The sequence below is a fragment of the Rhinolophus sinicus genome, linkage group LG01, assembly GCF_036562045.2.
Source record: "Rhinolophus sinicus isolate RSC01 linkage group LG01, ASM3656204v1, whole genome shotgun sequence".
Lineage (NCBI taxonomy): Eukaryota > Metazoa > Chordata > Mammalia > Chiroptera > Rhinolophidae > Rhinolophus > Rhinolophus sinicus.
This window is the reverse complement of record NC_133751.1, coordinates 172,762,492-172,783,351: the sequence shown is the minus strand read 5'-3', so window position 1 is coordinate 172,783,351 and position 20,860 is coordinate 172,762,492. Positions and strand designations below refer to the sequence as shown.

At 35.5% G+C, this 20,860-nt stretch overlaps 1 protein-coding gene across 1 annotated transcript in view; it reads left to right on the top strand.

The window, feature by feature from the left end:
* The window catches only part of TMEFF2 (transmembrane protein with EGF like and two follistatin like domains 2), a 230,036-nt gene that overhangs the window by 88,159 nt on the left and 121,017 nt on the right, over positions 1–20,860 (top strand). The gene's annotated exons all lie outside the window — the stretch shown is intronic.

The following is a 20,860-nucleotide window of genomic DNA, read 5'->3' as shown; positions in this document are numbered from 1 at the left end:
AAAGCATAGACTCTTTATGGCTTCAGCTATGTTACCTTCCAAGCTCCCAACTTTGTAGAATCTGAAAGGAGAAGTTTAAGAGGACTCTCTCGTCCTACAGGGAAAGGAAAGATGACTCAAAACCACATGGCAAACTAGATAGATTATAGATAGATAGATAGATAGATAGATAGATACATACATACATACATACATACATACATACATACATACATACATACATAGATCAATATAGATAATAATGGGAGAGTAAGAACAATAGCAAATCTACTCAGGACATAATAAAGATAAGACAGGAATGTTGAAGAAGATAATTTACCATAGCAGTGGTTGTAGGGAACCATGTATGTTTGAAGAAAGTTCAACCCTGATGTTTAAATTCAACTTTGTGATCAAATGTGCTGGCATAAATGTGAAAACTCCGCCTTCCTCAAGTGAATTACCATGAGCTTCTAGGATATGAAGAGCAGCATAGACTCATTTTCAAAATAGGTATAAAGTAATTAATCTGGTATAACTCAAACAAATATGTTGATGCATTCTATTTTTTTAAGAGAGTCATTATGTTTGGAAAGTCATTGGGTTCCAGGAGAAAATATATCCATTTATGTGGCTAATGGGATGCTAGAATACAACTTTTCAATTCTTTACTTAAAGCAAAAAATAAAAAAGCTATTAATAACAGTGAGTATGAAACTTGATTATCAGCAGCTAATTTTTCCCCTCTCCAATATACACATGAACTAATGCCAACTGATGTCAACACAAATTATGAGCATGCAAGAGAAACTAATTGTTCCACATTATTTTACAGTTATTATTGATTACCGTGCTCTTTTCAAATCAAGATAGAAATAGAAAGTATAATAATTCTTAAGGATTAATCTAACAGTTACTAGAGGGAGGAAACATGTTTCCAAATATTTTCTTAGCTACATATTAAAATCACAGGATATATTTAAAAGGCTTCAACTAAGTATATAAAAAATCTGACAATTTTAGAACATCATGTCTAATCAAATATGCACTGATTTAGGAGGAGACTTCTCTTTTCAAGTTTAAAAATTGTTTCTTTTTTCTATCAGACAAGGTAAAAACTGAGATGGGCATATCAGCACCACAATCACACACACACACACACATACACACACACACACACAATTCCAGTTAATCTACCAACTTTCTTTAAATATTACATATTTATTAAATGTAAATTACTACATGGTAATGTAAAATGATCATATATTTGAAAATAAATATACAGAACCCTACATATTTGAAAATAAAGAAGAATATTGAACATAAACCCTGAGTAGCAAAGTCAGACTTTATGATGATCCCACTTTGTTTACACAGATTCAATCAGAAATAGGGGGGCAGAGAATCACATCCCGCAGAATACAACGGGAATTGTCATTATCAAAACATACTTGGCCAACCATCCAGGAATGTAACTGAGCTTTAACAAGAGAGAAAGAGCTGAAAATTAAAGGGATTTGCCCCGGGACTCCTGGGCAAGTCCCTGGAGTTTAGATGTTTAAATTCTGAGGAAGAAAGTAAGCCATATGCTTTTATAACTAACTTTTAAGAGGACGTAGTCACACTATCATAAAAAATAAATCATTCTAAAGAGGTAATATACACCTGCTGGAAAGAGAGCAGTTTTAGGACATCGATGTCACTGGACTTTAGGAATTTCATCCTCATCTTTTATTTCCCGGGTACTTTGGCAGGAAGTACACATGGCAGTTCATGGCTTTTAATGACTTGAAGAATTACATTGGAATTCAGTCCTGTGATAATAACCTCCAAATTAATATTTCCTTCAGATAAATTGCATGTGAAAAAAAAAAGTAATCTTATTGCCCATAAAGTGACATAATAAACCAAAATGCCAAATACAGCATGGAAAACTCTCCCAGTAAATGTTACAGAGATAGTCCAGTTTCTGAGTGTTTGTTCTTTGTGTTTAGCTATTAAAATAAAGGTTTAATTTAAAATGCATGAATAAGCTTCTTATTTGATTGCAGGGAAGCAAAGGAAGTGATTTTTTTCTCTTTTTTAGAGAGCTGTTACTGTATCCTTTCCTTTTTTTCATGCAGCTACTAATTTAGTAGGGGACCTATGGGTGTGGAGTTGCTGGGCAGGGCAGGAGAGGAGGGTATTGGGTATAACTGCTCAGTAATTACTTTGCTGTCCTAATAATTTCTGTGGTTTCTCTGATGTTTCTGCTACTGTGTAACTTTTGTTTAGGCTGGAATTTATAACTCTGTCATTCAGGATTAGGTGTTAGAGAGGAGCCATTAAACAACCACCAAAGCATTAAACAGCTACACACATGGGGAGCTACCACAAGCACCGCCATGAGCTGGCCGCAGAGAATCCCTAAGCCTTGCAGGCAGGTGTGATACTACTTAGAATAGGAGTCCTGGGAGCTGGGAGTTGACAACAATGTCCAAAGGACTGGAGGCAAAAGAGCATATAGCTTCAGTGTGTGAGACAGATACTGTGTTCGCCATCTTCTGCGTGTAATACTTAAACACAGGAATGGAGCATTAGTTTGTGGCATGCTTAGTGACAGAAATAGAACCATGAAATTGGTGATGTCTTGCAAATTTTAAAATGTAGATGAATAACTTCTTGTCAGAGCAGTGAAGTCTTTCTTACCCTATGTCATGCGGGGGACCCTGCTCGCTGCGCCATTTGTCATGCTGGGCGGCCTTGGGGGTCTCTGCTCCCGCTCCCCATACAAGAACGCAGGATATGGTGAGGCCAAAAAGGAACACCCACGGAGCCATAGGTAGGGGAGTCATACCACTATATTCTCTCTGGCGGCACTATACTCTCACTGGAGGCTGGATTCACACTGTCCACAAACCGCCATCCGCGCTTGCCAGCCCAGCAGCCATCTTCTTGCTAGCCCCCATTCTTCTCTCTCTTCTGCTAGCGTATCCACAGCAGTTATATTAGTGGCCAATGGCTCACTGGTTACAGCTGACAGCCAACTAGCCACAGCTGATGGCCATCCCATCACAGTTGATGGCCATTTACTACCTGAGCCAGCACCTGTCTATGTGAGGCCGAGAGCCTGGAAACTACTTTCTGGGGCTCTGCCCCCACACCCTATTAAAAAAAAAAAAATCCATGTATAACTAATGAGATGCCTGGGCCATCATGCCTGCTCTATTCAATTTCTTACACTAGTTTTCCTGTTCAACTACCTGTGGTACTTAGACTATGGAGAGTGGTATTTTCAGAATTGATTAACGCTATAATAAATTAATATATGAATGTCCATGTCTGAGATGCATCCTGGATGTAATGCATACATTTTGTTACCATTTTTAAGCTAGTCTTGGTGTTCCTACATCAATTATCAGACTTCTTTGATTCTTCTTTATATAGAAAACATGTAAATTAGCTTATGTCACACATTGTGGAGGGAGAGCCTGGGAATGGCAAGTTGTCAGAAAACTGCCATTTTGACTAATAGTGCTCCAGGCAACATATTATGATAATAGATTGTTTTTTATTATATCGCTGGATTTGGCGGTGATGATATTTAACTACAGAAGATTAAAGACATGTCATGATGCCGGAGAGCTTTATGAATGGGCTAGTGCATTTTTATCATACTTAAAAATTAGCAAACCAGAACAGTAATAAACAATTCTAGGAAACCTTAGAGTCACTCCACTGAAGAACGCACAGTTTTTACCCTTCATCATTTCCTTTAATTTTTGAGCCAATAAATGTTTTTGTTTACTTTTTAGTGCTCGCCCTAGTCTGTGGGTCCATGTAGAACACTTGACCGTAACCCATGACCCTGTCCTTAATGATCTGATAGTCAAGTTTATCTAAGACACTATGAAAGAATATAAGATCATACGTACTATTTCTAATATAAAATAGTGATGTTTACAGAAAAAAGGAGCAGATCAGTAGGGATAGAATTATATAAGACAGTTTGATAGTCAACTGGTGGATGAATAGAGTTTCATTATGAAAAAAGAGAAAGAACGGCAACTGAAATGGGGGAATAATGCATAGAAGAAGAACGTGGTTATGCAGGGAACAGGTGAGATCGTTTCTTAAGTTTAAAGGTTACTGTGCTCTAGGCATTGCGCCACCTGATTTTCATGTTTTTTCGTGTTTAATCCTCTCAATAATGTAGACATTATGGACTCCATTTTACAGGTAAGGAAACAAAAAACTTAGGGAATTTCTATAGTCACAAGACTTGGAAGCAGAATGAATTGGATGCCTGTGCTCGGCCACATGGCATGTGGCCTGCGAGCACCGCAGGGCACAGAGTGAGTGCACGCAGGCTCGCTCTAGGGCGGGAGCTGTGGGAACAGAGGGAGACCCAAATCACACAGGCTGTTGGGGAAAATGTTCAGGGTGATCTGGTTATGGAGAAAGGCAAGGGGCTTGTCAAAGAAGATTTGAAGCGTTTTTAACCTGGAAGTTAAACACCAACTTTAAGACTCCCTGGGAGAAAGAGAGGGCAGCCTCTTCTCTGACATCCTACATTCTTCAGAATTATCAAGGAACTTCAAGAGCAGGATTCTTGCCACTTAGAGACCAATATTCAGTCCTCCTCACCTTTGGGAGAAAAAAGGCTGGGGTTGTTGGTCCCTAGACTGTTGACCTAGTTCTTCTAACAAAATAACTAGGTCAAGCAGGAGGAGCATGGATGAGCAGAGAAAGGCCTTCCGTGAGCTTAGAATGATTTTTTAAAAAAAGGAAAGGAGGTTATGAAAGACTCCAGCAGAGTCTTGTCTAGATACCCTAAATTCCATGAAGCACTGGAGCAATTAGCTGATTCAAATCCAATGTCACTTTTGTCTCGATTTTCTGTGTGTGTGTGTGTGTCTGTGTGTGTGTGTGTATTAAATAAATATCTACTATAGTGCTTACTATGGTAAGTGGCTTAAGTGATACAAATATAAATTAGACACAGATCCTACCCTCAAAGTGTTCATTTAGAATTATGAGACTGCATAGCCATCATTAACCCTAGAAACGAAGGTGAACGTGATTGATAACCCCAGTTAGGAGCAAAGTGCTCCAGAGTTCAGAAGAGAAAAACTTACTTCAGAAAGAAGGGAAAAGGGGAGGAGGCAGGCTAAGCACAAAGGATATTTTGGAGGTGATATTTGAAATCTGTTTGACAGGCTTTGGGCATTCAGAGATGGCGGAAGAATAAAAGCTAGTTTGGGGCAAAAGGAATACCATGAGTTAAAAGACTGAAAGCTAGAAAAGTATGAGGTATGAGCAAGAAATAAAATCAGTACTTGAGTTTGCCTAGAGAGCAAAGAAAGGGTACATAGTATTTCAGAAAATATCATTGATTCAGTTTTGTCCTATATTCTGCATGCCTGTTGTTTCATTCAAAGAAGCTGATGCTGACACCACCAGTAATGTTATCACGGTCAACTTGCTCTGACCCAGTTGTCACTCACTGTTTCTGCACATCAGTTGGGATGAGACCCCTCTCTCTCTGTGAATTCTGTAGCCAGTAGTGGCCTGGAAAAATGCAAGAACTGCATCAGTTAAAAATTCATTAATCACATATTTCTATAGCCAGTGGATAGATAGGCCCTATAAATAGCTAGTGTTAGTAAAAGCATGAGTCTCCCTCTCCCCACTACTCCTTTGATCTTCCATGTCCCTTCACAGATTCGGTCCCTTCTTACCTATGAGCACAATTTATCCTCCTTGGATGTGTTAGGAGGAAAAATCTTATTTGCTTTGAGCTGATAGAAAGTTTCTAGAAGCGATGGGAGGAACTGAAATCTAATGTCCACGTTGCTTCACAGAGTTTAGCTCATTGTTGAGCTGCAGACAGAAAGACCCAACATTGAAACACTGCAGTTCCTTAGTGAACCAGATAGCCACAGGGATCTGAGCCAGGCAGAAAAAAGTATGTCTTTTCTAAATCAATGTTTGGCTCAAGGTGAGGAACAGCAACTAATTATACTAAGTATTGCCTCCTAGCATTTACTTCTTTATAAATAAATGTATTTTGGGTTAATAAGCAAGCTATTTCTTCTTTTGCATTCAAGCATACAGCTGAAATATACAATGTAGAAAGATGACAAAGGACTAAAAATATGGTTTTATTAATAAAGATATTAACAGAGAAAGTCAGCAGAGCTAAAACAGGAATCTGAATCTATCAGGGATGATATCATGAACTTCCTCAGAAATATTATTTGTTGGTATCATGCATACTATATGTTAAACATAAAAAAGTTTCTAATAGAATCTTTAGTCTCTTTCATTGCATCTAGTTATAACAGATCTGCTCCTATTTAGTTTCTTCTTTAATTTCACTGTGGCAACATGCTTGAGTGAACACAGACACGGTACATTTAACCAATTTGACACTATGCCTTAGGTTTATTAAACAAACAAAGATTTGATGGGCTGTCTCTAAACTCCAGCCCCTTAGGTAAATTCTTCAGCTATAATATTGCCCCTATCGTGACTTTTCACTATGCTGGTGCTAGGACTCAGGGCACTGGGAAAGTAGAATCCACATACTTTGGGTCCAATGTTTATTCCTTGGATTTCTCTCCTCTTTTGAACCTGGATATTGTCTTCTCTCTACCTAACAATTTCCACATAGAATTATAGGGGCTTTTTTCTCAGTGTGTTGCATATACTTCCTTACAGCCATTATAGCTGGAGATTAAATATTTTGTAAAGTTAGAATAAATAAATAAACAAACAAACAAATTACAGTATAATTTCTCCCAATGAACAGGCAACGTCCTCCTCGTTGATTAACTAGCTGGATTTTTTCCCCTAGAGTTTCTGCCCAGAGCAGGGTATAAATATCTATCTATGAGCTCCTAGATTGAAAATTTAGTTTTATGTAGAGTGTGGATTTTTTTTATTTTTAGTGTCAAGAAGATGTATATTTCAATTCTTTTCTTCCCAAGTCCAATCTAGCAAATGATGCCTAGTTTTTATTATACACATGTTGTATTAAGAGAGAAAATTGACTTCTAATATATTTTTCTGCCATGTCTAACAGCTAGGTAATACACTGCTGCACTTTATGCTAACAAAATAAAAATATTTCATGGCAAGTGTCTTTACAGGTTGCATATAGGCCAAACACAAGGGAAGATATATTCTACAAGGAATAAAAGACATGTGAACTTAATTAAGGTTGCTCATCCCTTAGTAGGAGATTTGTCTAATTCTCTATTAGGTTAGCACCTACCATAATGTTGACAGATCATAAAGTTTGATTATAACTGTGAACATTTTTTATAACCCAAACTTATAATTCATCTCTCAGCTAACAGCCCTTTTCCTTTTTTGGAGTGTTACCAAGGTGATACATACTACAGAGCATGTACTACTAAAAAGATAAAAATTGCAATAGGAATATTTCATGGGCAACCAAATTGTAAGCAATTTCCATAATCAGTGATTTGAAATAAGTCTACATAAACTTTGATTCAAGATAAAATCTTATAGGAAGGCTATTTTTTCCTAAAAGAAACCGGAACACATTACAGGATAATTGGAGTAAACCCTTACTCATCTATGATTTTTAAAGGAAAAACAAAAGAAAAAACTTTAAATACATGCCTTTACACAGCTTTCATGGTGGCTCACTAACATTGCATAACAATTATGAAGGCAAAAAGAAAAACCAGCATATAATTGAATGTACTAAAAACTTAAATGTTCCTACTTGTGGAGAGTTGTCAATGAATTTTATGACCAATTATTTGTTAAATAATTTCTTTTATTTTCTGATATCATTGATGATTTAAATTGGCCAGAGATGCAGTGTTAACCAAAATAACAAGTTTCATTTGTCATATATTGACGCCTTTGATCTTTACAATGGCCTGTGGAATTTGATATGGTCTGTTTTCCTGATCAAGAACTGACACACAAAAAGATAAAATAATCTACTAAAGATCACAACAGCCATTTTAAAGTGGCTCTGAGTCACATTTGGGAAATGGATCCTGTCCATATGAATACATCCTTTGAAATGCAGAGTTCTCTGCAGTGCTCATTGCATAATGATCCAAGGCTGTGAGATAACATAAAAGTCATCTCTGAAGAGTTTTGTGAACAGATTTGTACATTTGCATGCTAGACTTTTCTGATCCAACTTTGTTTGCTGAATCCTGAAATTACCTCTTTGGTGTTTTGTTTTGTTTTTTCTTTTCTTTCTTAATCGATGAGTTCACCTACCCTCTAGCTCCATTGATATGGATTTCCCCTTCATATTCCTCTTTAATATGGTTATTAGATAAAAACTGGGGAAGATTCTGCACTTGAGAGAGAAAAGGAGCCAAACATACCATTTTGAGATCTACGTCCTCCCAGTTTCCCTCTGCATATGGCTGCCTGAGACAGGATTACGGCTCTCCATTTCTCTGAGCAAAGCCTTTCATCCACTGTCAGTTTCACTTAAAGAACCCACAATGAGTGATTCCTGACTACGTGGTGCTGTTTTATGTGCAGAAAATCCTGGGTTGCATAAGGAAAGCAGAGCCCCAATGCCTTGTTTATCTCATTTTGGCCTCACAGAGTTGGTTTTCAGCAATGTGCTGCATCTCCCTAAGCACTCCATCTCAATTTACTGAGAAACTGTGAGCTCAAGTAACTTATCCAAAGTCACACATGAGTGGCTTACCAGAATTCATACCCCAGAACTGTCATGGTTCCTAAATCCTTTATTATGAGCATTATACCATACCATCTTCCAGGTCTCAGTATTAACATCATGTAAATTTATTCTCCAGCATGATTCATTAAAATGAAAATGGGCCATTTTCTCTGATTCTCCAAGCACTTCAGAAGAAGCATTACATCCTGAATACAGATTTCATTTCTGAGAAGGAGACAAGAAAAGAAGTTAAACCTTTACTTGTATTGGAGGCTGGTTCATCTTAAAAGGGCTTTTATTCTAGTTTTCAGTTTAAAATATTTAAAGGAAAACGAAGCAGCATTAAGGTTAAGAATAGCTACAATTGCATTTTTTAGCAGTGGGTAAAGCAAGAAAACTAAAAAGTGCCTATAATTCAGCGGCAGAAACTGTTGAATCCCCTCTGGATTAAAAGTTAATGTAAAACTAAATTTAAAAAAAATAATAACCTGTGCTAGACACCCACTCACACATTTCTTTCTGTCATTATAAATATTGTAGTATCAATTCCCTTTTTTGGGTAGGATCTCATTTTCTATTTAAATAGAGAATTAAAATAGTAGACTACCCACATATACTCATATAGCTCCCAGTACAAAATAATATCACAAGAAATAAAAACTCAACATCTGTGTTTAAAATTGCAGTCAAGAAGTAGACAGGTGAAAATAAAAGTGGAGAAATTATAAAATGTGACTTTGTCTTTTTGTTCTCTTTCAATAAAAGAGTCCTCTGGATCCATTCTCCTCATTCTTCTTCTTCTTCCTTCTTCCTTCTTCCTTCCTCCTTCCTCCTTCCTTCTTCCTCTTCCTCTTCCTCTCCTTCTTCCGTCTTCTTCTCCTTCCTTCTTCCTTCTTGCTTCTTGCTTCTTCCTTCTTCCTTCCTCCTTCCTTCTTCCTCTTCCTCTTCCTCTTCCTCTCCTTCTTCCTTCTTCTTCTCCCCCTCCCTTCCCCCTTTCCCCCTTCCTCCTTCTCCTCCTCCTCCACCTTCTTCTTCATCCTCTTCCCTTTGGCCTTCCTCTTCCTCCTCCTCCTCCTCCTCTTTCTTCTGTAAATAATATTCCATTTTCTTTCACTTAGATACTTAAGTTAAAAATTATCCTCAGCATAAATTATTAAGTTCCCACTCTATGCAAAGCATTAGAATTTCCACTATTTGAGTAATAAATATCTCTCTCAAGGAAGTTGTAATTTGGTTGTGGAACAGAACATACATTTAATGACACAAGCATCTATCTAGAATGTAAGGAAGGGAAAGTGGCATCACACAGTAAATAATACAGGTATTTATAAGAACTAAATAATAGTGGAGCAAAAAAATGAATCTTTCCGAGCAGAGGCACAAAAGAGAATGAGGGACAATAAGAAGAGCCTGATTCTATGGACCTGTTCTCAAATCCCATCTCTACCACTGTTAGCTGTATCTCTTAAGCAGGACATTTAACTTCTCTGATTCCACATGTGTAAGTAAGCATGACAATACCTACCCCATGGTGTTATTCTGAGTACTAAATTAGGCAGTGTTTATAACTACCTACCCCAATGTTTGTCTCTAGGTAGGTGCAATTCAGTGGTACAATAGTTCTAGTGGTGGCAGTATTAAGAGCATTTTTGAAGCTCCTGGGACCAGAGCCTGGCATAGAAAAGGCCCTGAGTGAAATTTATTTCCCTTTCCTAGACCCTCCCTTTATCTACAACACCATCTAGTTCTCTAATTACTTGAGTTGATCCCTGTGTCAAAAAAGATCTTAGAAGTTTAGAAATGGAGATGGACATTTCAGATGTGAATAGAGTGAACAAAGTCTGGAAGTTGAAAATGAAATTAGGCATACAAGAAAAAATAAATACAATTACACTGGATTTATTTATTTATGTATTTATTTATTTATTATTTATTTATTTATATATTTTGGCAAGGATGTGGTTGTGGTGTTGCTTGTGTAGAGGAGTACTGCAGTGTGCGTTTCGAGAGCAGATGAGCTGTCTAAATACATGTGGTAACCCCAGCATAGAGGATTTTTTCCTACTACTTCTGAATTCAAAACAACTTTTCTCCTAAAACAGTCTAAAAATCTTGCTAGCATGGACATGTTGCAAAATGTAGAAAACATAACTGATAAAATAACAACATTCTGTTTAGCATTTTGACATATTTTACTGCATTCCATTTTCACTTAATTGAAAACATATTTTACAGTTAAAAATAAACCTTGTTACTCAAAGTGATTTAAAAAAAATGGGTTTTAGGGATAACAGTTTGGGGAAATGCACCAAAATTAATACCAGCTGGAGTAAAGATGATCTAAATCTAACTATCATGGAAGGTCTTTTGTCTATAGAATCCCAGTAAATAGGCAAAACAGTTTTAATAAAAACTCATTCCAGAGTAAAGGTAATTAGCAAACATGCATATAGGAGAATGTTTATTCTCATACATGGTACAAGGAACACAAATGCAATAACTTTATAATAAAAGTGATATAAAGTTAAAAATGATAAAAAGTGATAAAATGTTAGCAAAGTTTCAGTGACATTACTAAATTCATTTGTTTTTAGTAACATTGAAATTTGGATGATTGTTTTAGAAAATCATAGGAGGAAGATAACAAATCGGTCATACTTAGCATGCTAACTCTGACTGCTGTGTAACTACAGTGACTGTTTGGAGGACTGTGCTGTGATTATAAACCACATGGGGTCTTACCAGGAAGGGGCACTAGACTTGAATATAGTGTCTGCTATAGGTAGGAGCACAGCAGTAAGAAGTAAAGATAAAAGATTTTCAAATTCTTTGATTAAAATACTTCACTCCTAAGCATATGGTTCAACGCAAGGAAAAAGATGTATTTACGTGTGTTCATCGCAAAATTAACTACAGTTCCCCCCCGCCAAAAAAAGGCAACTTTAAAACAAGTAAAATAGGTTAATAGGTTATGATACCTCATCATTGATTTTTATGCATTAAAAAATATGGTTTTAAAGATCACATAAAAGGCTTTAATACTTCCTCCATTATATTGTCTCCATATAACACGCCAATAGTAAGAAAACAAAATAATAACTGAATTAATTTAAAAGCACTGGGACTTTTCTGCCACTGATATCAATTTTGTATCATCTCCCCATCCCCCTTGGCATTTTTTAAAAATAGTTATGATTTCCTGATTCTTTGGGAGGAAAAAGCCTGATATTTATCACAGTTAATTCCATAGAAATTAAATTTCAGGTATATGAACTTAATAAATTGGCACATCATCAGGCTGATCATTTTATCTTTCTTAAATTAGAATTAATATGACAAGAAAGAAATGACTTCCATCTTGTGCCTCTTTATAGTGAAATTTGCTAATTAAACAAAACCTCAGACTATCTAACAGCGAAACATATTTTCTTGCCCTGCATTCCCAGGCTTTGTATTAAAGTAGACAAGGTTATTCGCAAAGCTTTTTTTCATAGAAACCTTCAAGACTAAATTACAAAGCATACTGCATTTTCTGCAGATTTGTGGTAAACCAATAAGATGTGTACCAAGATGCTGCTAGAAAAGCAATATCACTTTAAATTTCCAGTGATTTAAATAAGTTTTGGATAGACCCTAGTATTGTATCTGAAAATACCTATCACAAGAAGTTCACTTTTCATTCTTCACTGTCATAACAAAAAAATTATGTTCTTACAATATTCCTATACTGTCTTTCTAAATATCATCTCAATGTATGCTAATTTTATAAAATATTTCATAGGGCAAATAAATAAAATTACAAAAGGTAGATATTTTTTAAAATTTGCTTTTAAATGTCACACCTATTTAAATATTTTGCAAAACATTATGTGTAATGAGAAGACATGAGAATTTGGCAAACAAGTAAGCTTTTGGGTATATACAACAGTAACTAAATTAGCACATGTGTTGGGTTCAGCAAGGAGATATTTTGTATAGTAGGATTCTTTATTGTTGTCAAAAAAGAAAATCATGGAGCTGCAAAACTGTTTATTTAAATTGATAAGTATAAAATGTGTGTAATTTCTGTATATCTGGAAATACCAAATTGACTTACGTTTTCTACCATCATACAAAGTTCACAAAAGTGTCCACCAGGTGCATTTTGTCATAATATGGCCAAATTGATGTGAGTTAATATACCCTATGGATATAATAAATTACTCTCTAGCATATGCAATCATTGTTGAGCTATTTGTAAAATTATCTTTGTTCCCCCATCACTACCATCATCATGCTTTTGTGTAAGGTAGAGGACAGTTATAAAGATAATGTTAAGATGTCTTAGATTAAGGGAAGTGAATAAAGTAGACTTTATATTTATCATGTTATCTCAACTTTATATATATTTTCTATCTTCCTAGGAGGTATTTGCATTAACATGATATACAAGTACTAAGCAATACAAACAAATGCTTTAGGTCCTTAAAAGCTCATAAACAAATGAATGATGTTTTTTGTTGTTGTTGTTGTTTTTTTTTAGAGAACTCCTCAAAGCTCACATGAAGAAATGCCTGAGTTATATAAAATTGGGGAGGAAGGGAAAATCATTTTAATATTTTATTTATTTGTATGTATATTAGCTAAGGTATATTGCCATAACAGCAAGACATAATATAGTGGTTCAAAAGATACAAATGTTTTTTTGGTTTTTTTTTGCTCTCACGTTTCATTCCAAGCCCAAAGGACAGACAAGCAGCTTTGATCCACATGAGCACTTAGAGACCCACGTTGATCTGGGTCTAATTTGTTCTTCTACAATTCCCTAAAGTAAGAGTCAGCAAACTTTTCCCATAAACGGTCAGATAGTAAATATTTTGGGCTTGGTGGGCCATCCGTGGTTTCTGTCACATATTCTGTCTGTTTTTATTCTTTTCACAATGCTTTACAAATGTAAAAAGCATTCTTAGCTTAGAGACCATACAAAATCAGCCACAGGTCAGCTTTTGCCTGTGAGCTATTGTTTGCTGACCCCTTCTTTAAGGGAATTCTTTAATGCATATTAGAAGCTCAATCTATCCCTTATCAATGTGACAACAATGGAAGTAGAAAGGGAGCAATTTCCTCTTAAGAAAGGAAAGCAGTAGTTATACACATCACTTTTAGTCCTATTCCATTGCCAGGAACTTAGCCATATGGCCATACCTAGACACAACAGGGGCTAGCAAATGCAATCTCTAAGTGAATATTCTCATAGTCTGCTAAAACTCTATTACTCTATGTGTCAGTTTGGTCATCTGGGAAGAAGACACTGAGACAAATTTAGAGTGGAAAAGGATAAACCTAGGAGAATGAAAGAGAAAATGTAGAGGAAGCAGAAATGAGCTCAGGAAGTCCTCAGCTATGGTGCAGATACAGTGCCTCTGAAAGGAAAGGGAACAGAAAGCAGAAATGGGCAGAGCAAACCCCAGACCAAGATGCAAATCTGGCAAAAATTAGGTCAACCCTATGTGCCTTTCCAAAACAAATATTGCCCATTAAGGGAATCTCACATGGGGCAGGAATTGCCAGACCCTAGTGCCCCACCATGCTTGGTCTTTCGCTGTGACAGCAGAAGAAGAAAGTGCCCTAGGCTTGAAAGTTGAGGTGGATTTTGAAGTCACTAACAGCTGGAGGCTTCTAGCTAATGGCATATCTTGCAGCAAAATGACACGCTCTTTGTTAAAATGAGATCTGAGATAGATACCTCCATAACTGCCATATTGTATAATAAAAGGAGAATGGATTTTGGGAATATTCATAGTTGTCACAGTATATATCATTAATAGAAATAGAATACAAAGAATTATGGATTCAATCACTAGGTGAATACTGCTAAACCTACCAAGAAAGGGACAGTGTCACAGCAAGTAGTGGCATACCTACTCTGAATCTGACCAATATTTATATTTTTTTATTTTTTCAGATCAAAATTTATATAGCTCATTATAAGGTCCACTTTGTTGTCAAATTGTGATTTACTTTTTATTTTTAACCTGACACTACATAGAATGTAGTTTTCAGTTTCTGTGAAGTGAGATTCAGCTGAAACATTGAGGAAGATCTAATGAGGGCCCTGTGCCTGAAGTCACTACAATAATCTGTACTATAGATAGAGAGAATCAGCAGGGTTCAATTGGGGATTTTCCTGATTCACATCAGAAGCACTTCTGCAGTGTATTTCTAACACCTATGGTAACAATTCTTACTCTTTATTGTTATCCAAAGTCAACAACTGGAATAATTCAGATAAAAAGGAACACAAAAGACTAGGTTCAAATATAAATGTTTTCGTCCAAATTCAATCAATGAATTCAGTGAATAAATATCTGCCAACCCATATAGGTAAAGAATAATAATTTCTACTGTTTACCGAAGGTCCTAATAAATGTCAATATCTTTCCATATGTTGCATGTAATCTTGGAACATCTCTGCAGTAGTTATTGTTATCCCCATTTTGCAGATGCTGGGATAGAGCCTCATAGAGAGAGTGTCAGTGCTTTCATGGTCTATGACCTGTGCAGACTTTACCTGGTGTTAAACTCAGATCCCCATGATCTCAGCACCCATCATTTTTCAATAATGCCATTGTTGTTCCAAAATGAACAATCCTTAGGAATAATTATTCTTTCCTTTTCTTAAGAGTGTTCACATTGATTCATATGTGAAAAATATTGCTTTTCTAAAAGACTTAAGTTCAGTACAAATCGAGGTGAGAGAACTTTGTGTGCAGTTGTTTCTTGCAGACTCTCTACCTTGTACTGCTATTTATTTTCTGGAGCTTATGCCCTCGGTACCAGATTCAACTTAGAAAATATATTTAAATAATGTTTTGCAATGTATGTTTTGTTAAACCTCTTCTTATAAGAAATCAGAAAGTTGTGCTTGTGTGTGTGTGTGTGTGTGTGTGTGTGTGTGTCCATGAACGTAGCCAAACTTGAAAATATAAGCCTAAATATTCATACATTTCTGTATCCTTTCATATATCATTTCATAATTGATATTCCTCATTCTTGTCCTAATTATTACCTAATCTAATGACCAAGAAGTAGAAGAAAGACATCCTTGGAAGGTTAATAAGCCATCCCAAAAATTAGATTAGCATGATCAAACCTTAATGATTATTATTTCTCATTATATTAGATCACCTGAAAAAATTGAGGAAGAAAAAAAGATTGGTATCATTTTGCAATTATACTTGTAGTTTTCCACACAGTAGATTTTATAGCTGATCACTAGTAATTCTTTTCATATCTAAAACCAGAGATATTTTATAAATTATACTACCATTATTATAGTAATCAAAGCACGTTTATTTGATCGTCATCATAATGGCTTACTTGTGGCATTTTCTCCTTTGCTAATTGACAGTTGGTCAGTTAAGAGGTGCTTTTCACAAAATCTTCCATAACCCTAAGGGTTTGAATTAGCTTCTAATAAATGCCTGAGAAGCTCCTCTAGATTCTTAAGTGCATTTGCTAAAACTCCCAACTGCTATTTTCTACCTTCTGGTCAGCAAATGTCTTTGATCTGCCATCTAGCTGCCTTTCTTGCTTATATCTATCTGTCTCAAGCATCGTAACCCTACTCATCAATACAATGACACATTATCATTTAGATATCATTTTCTGAAGCCAGATTTCTCTGAGAAAGAAAACGAAATGCGAAGAGTAGGAAAAGGGTCAAACTGAAGCTTGTATTGCCCTATTTGGAGAATTATAAGAAGTGATATGTGGTCAGAAGACTAAGCCTTGAGTTTGATCCTCTCACTCTAATTTCATACCTAGGAACTTCCTGTGCAGACTTTTTGGCTCACTGTTTGCTCCCTGCTCGCCCACATGCCACTTCACCATCTGCAGTGGGACCTCCCCCCAACGCATCGCAGAGCCCAGGTTCCACGATACCAATATCCAGTTATGCAAAATCGGTTCCTTCAATTTCATTCTCCTTTATCACTTTCTAATAAGGTGGTAGTAGTGACTTGCACTAAATGAGTAAATCAACTTGCTGATCTTTAAAAAAAGAGCATGCAATCTTAAATTATTCAAAAATATTTTTAAATATTTCCTCACAATACTCTAATGGAGATTATTTAGTTCACAACTTTATTTAGTTCACTACTTTATCCCCATTACTAGCAAATAATAGGTATTTAGTAATTGTTGGTAGAATGAATGAATACGCTAGAAAAATTGGTCCATATCATTGAATTAAACATTTAATATCTAGTTTCATCTTCATTCTTTCATGTCATTATGTTTTTAAATAAACATTTAAAGAAGATATTTTTTATAATTCAAATTCCCAAATATCAGGAATATGCTTAATCTAAAATATCTGTTGTTAATAGGAGAGGAAGAAAGAATTAGGGAGAGATGGATGAAAGGGATGGTAGGAGGGACAGCGATACATATTAATTCCTCAAATATAACAAAGCAATATGTATATTTCAGTAAAGAAACATTCTAACTATAAATATACACCTATAAATATTAAGTTTAAAAATGACCTTTCTTCTAGTTTCAGCCAAAATCTATTCCTTCATTTATTCAATAAATATTTCCTAAGTCCCTTACTGTGTGCCTATTAATATGTGGACACTAGGGCACAAAGCAAAATAAAACAATTCTTACCACAAAGAAACCATAGAGGTAATTCCTTCCGTCTTTCTATTCCCTTCTTCTTTCTTTTCTTCCTCATGTACAGAATATGAAGTCAAAAGTATAAAGACAAAATGACACCCTTAGTATCTCCCACAATATTTGAATTAATCCAGAAAAGTTAGCAATTGAAAATCTCCTTTTCACCAGCTGAGGTTAGCTTCTTCAGTGTGTATTCTAGTGTTTAAAATAAATGTTTTGCAATTAGAGTAAAATATGTTAGTGACAGCTGTGGAGACTGAAGGCTTCTGTTTATTCAGATACCCATTTATCTCTAAAATATCTAAGTAATGGCAGATCCCCAGCTTATCACTGCTTCTAGATGTGAACGCAGAATTAAATCTCTGTATGCCTTTGTTTGGCTTTAACCTCCCTCCTCAAACTGCTGGTAATGAGAGGCCTGTTGATGTCAGTTAGGAAGGTAATTCTTCTGGAGGAAATTTTTAGCCACCAGAAGTCTGTCTTATTACAAATAATATACTGCTCAAGGCGCCCATGTTGACTTGGTTTAAACTCACATGGCTAAGTGTATATATGGAAGAATTAGGCTCCCATGAAAAGGAAACAATGTTGGAAGGATATCTGATAAGCATTATGTATATATTGGTGTTGTCCTCCAGGCATAATAATTATCTCAGTGTATGACGTAAGCATGCTAACCCAAACTGTAAATATAAGTGCAAGTGAAGTAGCTAGAGTCTTGGACAGAGGAACAAAAAATATTCATTAAAACCACATTCACTCAGTTGTGCCTAGTTCTTTGCATCTAATCTGTTGAGCTTCAAGCCACAATAATACTGATGCTCATTATCAGGATGTTTAGAAACTACATTAGAAAATAGCTATGTTTGAGCTCTTGAGATAGAGGAAGAATACAAGGTTTGTTCATTAAGAATTTCTATTATGTTTATTTATTAATCAAGCTACATTATATACAAAAATGTCACATAGTCACACCACATACCACGGTAAGATGTTCTCTCCACTTCATGGAAAGATGAAAATGGCAGTCACACCATCTCTTATCTTCTATAGGTTGAAAGACTCTAAAACAAAAGTACTGAATTGGAAAGACTCATGAATACCATTGTATGCTATATTCGAGTTAAACCTTTCTAGGGCGATGTTGTCCAAGAGAACTTCCTGTGTTAATGATAACAGTCTAATACAGTAACTACTAGCCACATGTTGCTCTTAACTTCTTGAAATGTAGCTAGTGCAACTGAGAAAATGAATTTTTACTTCTATTCTGATTTAATTAATGTACATTTAAACAGCAACAAGTGGCTGCTGGCTACTCTAGTGGAAAACACAGTTCTAGAGCATTTGATTTCTAATCTTTGAAATAATTGTTTTTCATAGCAAAAAAAATGCTGCTTTTAGTCAAATATTAAGCAAAAAGATATATAAAATAAGTTTAGTTGCATCATCGTTCAATAATTATTTATAGAATAACAGTTACCCCACTGAAGTTGGTCTTTCTATATTGCAATAAAATTTCTCAAAGAAATTTAGAGACAAAACTCAGTACATTTCCACCCTTCTCACCACTACCTTTTCCTCAACATATCAGGGTTTTGGCATTTGTGGTTTAAAATGTTAAAATTAAATATAGTCTTTACTTAGGCAAGTCAAATTTTCTCAGAACTACTAGCAGAAACTTACGGTAGGTTGATAGTCAGGTTTGGACATGCCACACCAAATGACATATTAACTTCTCTATTGGCTTTTTAAAAGAAAGATTTGATGTCTAAAAGCAAAGGCACGAGATTGCTATAGCCTCCCACTCTTTTTGCCAGTCAACTGTTTGATTTATCTGATGAGTGAGTGATCTCAGACGACCCTTTCAGGCACTGAACCATCGAGAGTTATGTTGCCAGATGATAAGAAACCTTCAGCGATACCTAAATCTTCTTTTATCACTGAGAGTTTTATCTGCTCTGGAATAAAGGACATCTTTACATATGTTTCTATCTAAATAGCTATACGAATATTCAGAAAATATTCACAGACTTCAATTTGTAATGACAAGGACATTAAAAGTGTACAATATTTACAAAAATATGTTAGACAAAACTTTGTTTATATTTTGTTTCTCAAATGATGGCTAATGTATTGTATACATTGAGAAGTCCATTTATCTTTTCATTAGCATTTGTTTTCCTGTATTTTCCTTGGAGACAAACCAACAAGTGAGGAATGTTCTTAATTTGGTCTTGGGAGATATCATAGATATGAATATTGTATCATTTAACAAATGCACTAAACAAACCTGTATGTTTTTTTTTGTTTGTTTGTTTGTTTTTAATGTATACTTTTATGCACCAATGATGCAACTGGCTTCTTAATTTTACTGAAGTTCTTGGACTGAATTTTATTTGTAATCTAATGTGTCTGCTGATCATATATAGTCTTGGGCTTTTTAATAAGAGTTAATTCCAAGTAATTTATCTTATAAAAAAAAAAGTTGAAATCCTCCCCGGTTGCATTAAAACTGATGTGGAACCCGCTCTTAAAGACATATGCTATGAAAGTGATACTCTTGGCTTTTTTCTAACCCACAGATCTCTCTCTCAATATGCAGCAGCTTTCACCAAGGAGACTTCATTTTGTTTATAGTTTATACATATTTACCTTGTCCTGCAACTCTTTCAGGTGTGGCTGATACATAATAGAAGCTCTTTTCAAAATGCTTTTTCCCCATTTAGAAATTCTTCACCCGGGTATTGTTTTCCATTCCTTTGCACTAAGCCCTGGACACAAACAAATCACTGCCTCAGCCATCTGACCCTCTTAAGAGTAAAACTAAGGTACATGTTTTTAGATCCCTTTTTAGACAAAGGAATGTGGTTAATAAACTTTCTCTGTGATGTGCTTGTGAGCCAGTGTGGGAACAGAGGAGGAATGAAACTGTTGTCATGAAAGACAGCTCATGTACTGGGGATTTAACATGATATTTAGCAACCCTGGAAGAGGCCTCTTTATTTTGATACCAGTATTTGTGTTGGTGGAAAGTATTTCTATATGAAGTAGTTTGTCTTAAACGTGAATAAAATGCAGTACAGATATGATTGGTCCCTATGTCCTACCTCATATTTAGTCATATTCTGAAAGAGACAGTGTGTAGTACATTTAAATTCCTTTCCCCACCCCCTTCTCTTCCATTAAAAAATTCTGTCAATACCAGTGCTTGTACAGCTACATAATTCCATAAGAATAGCGCTTCAGATACACAAAGAAAAAGCAATTGAATATAGAGACAACGTTAGTTGCTATATATCAATGTTTTACAAGGCTTTCAGTATTTCATTTCATTAACATTTTCTTTGAATCACACTACATATTTTTTCAGGGAAAGAACCTTCTATTCATTTTATTTGATCTAAAAATACAAATATGCATGAAGAAATCTAAGCAGAATTGTGGGGGGGGGATGAAAGCAATGGTACAGAATGTTGTGTAGGTATGAATTAGGGCAGGAGGCAGGATGTTTGAAGGTAGGAAAAAAAAATGATTTTCCACTTGGGATAC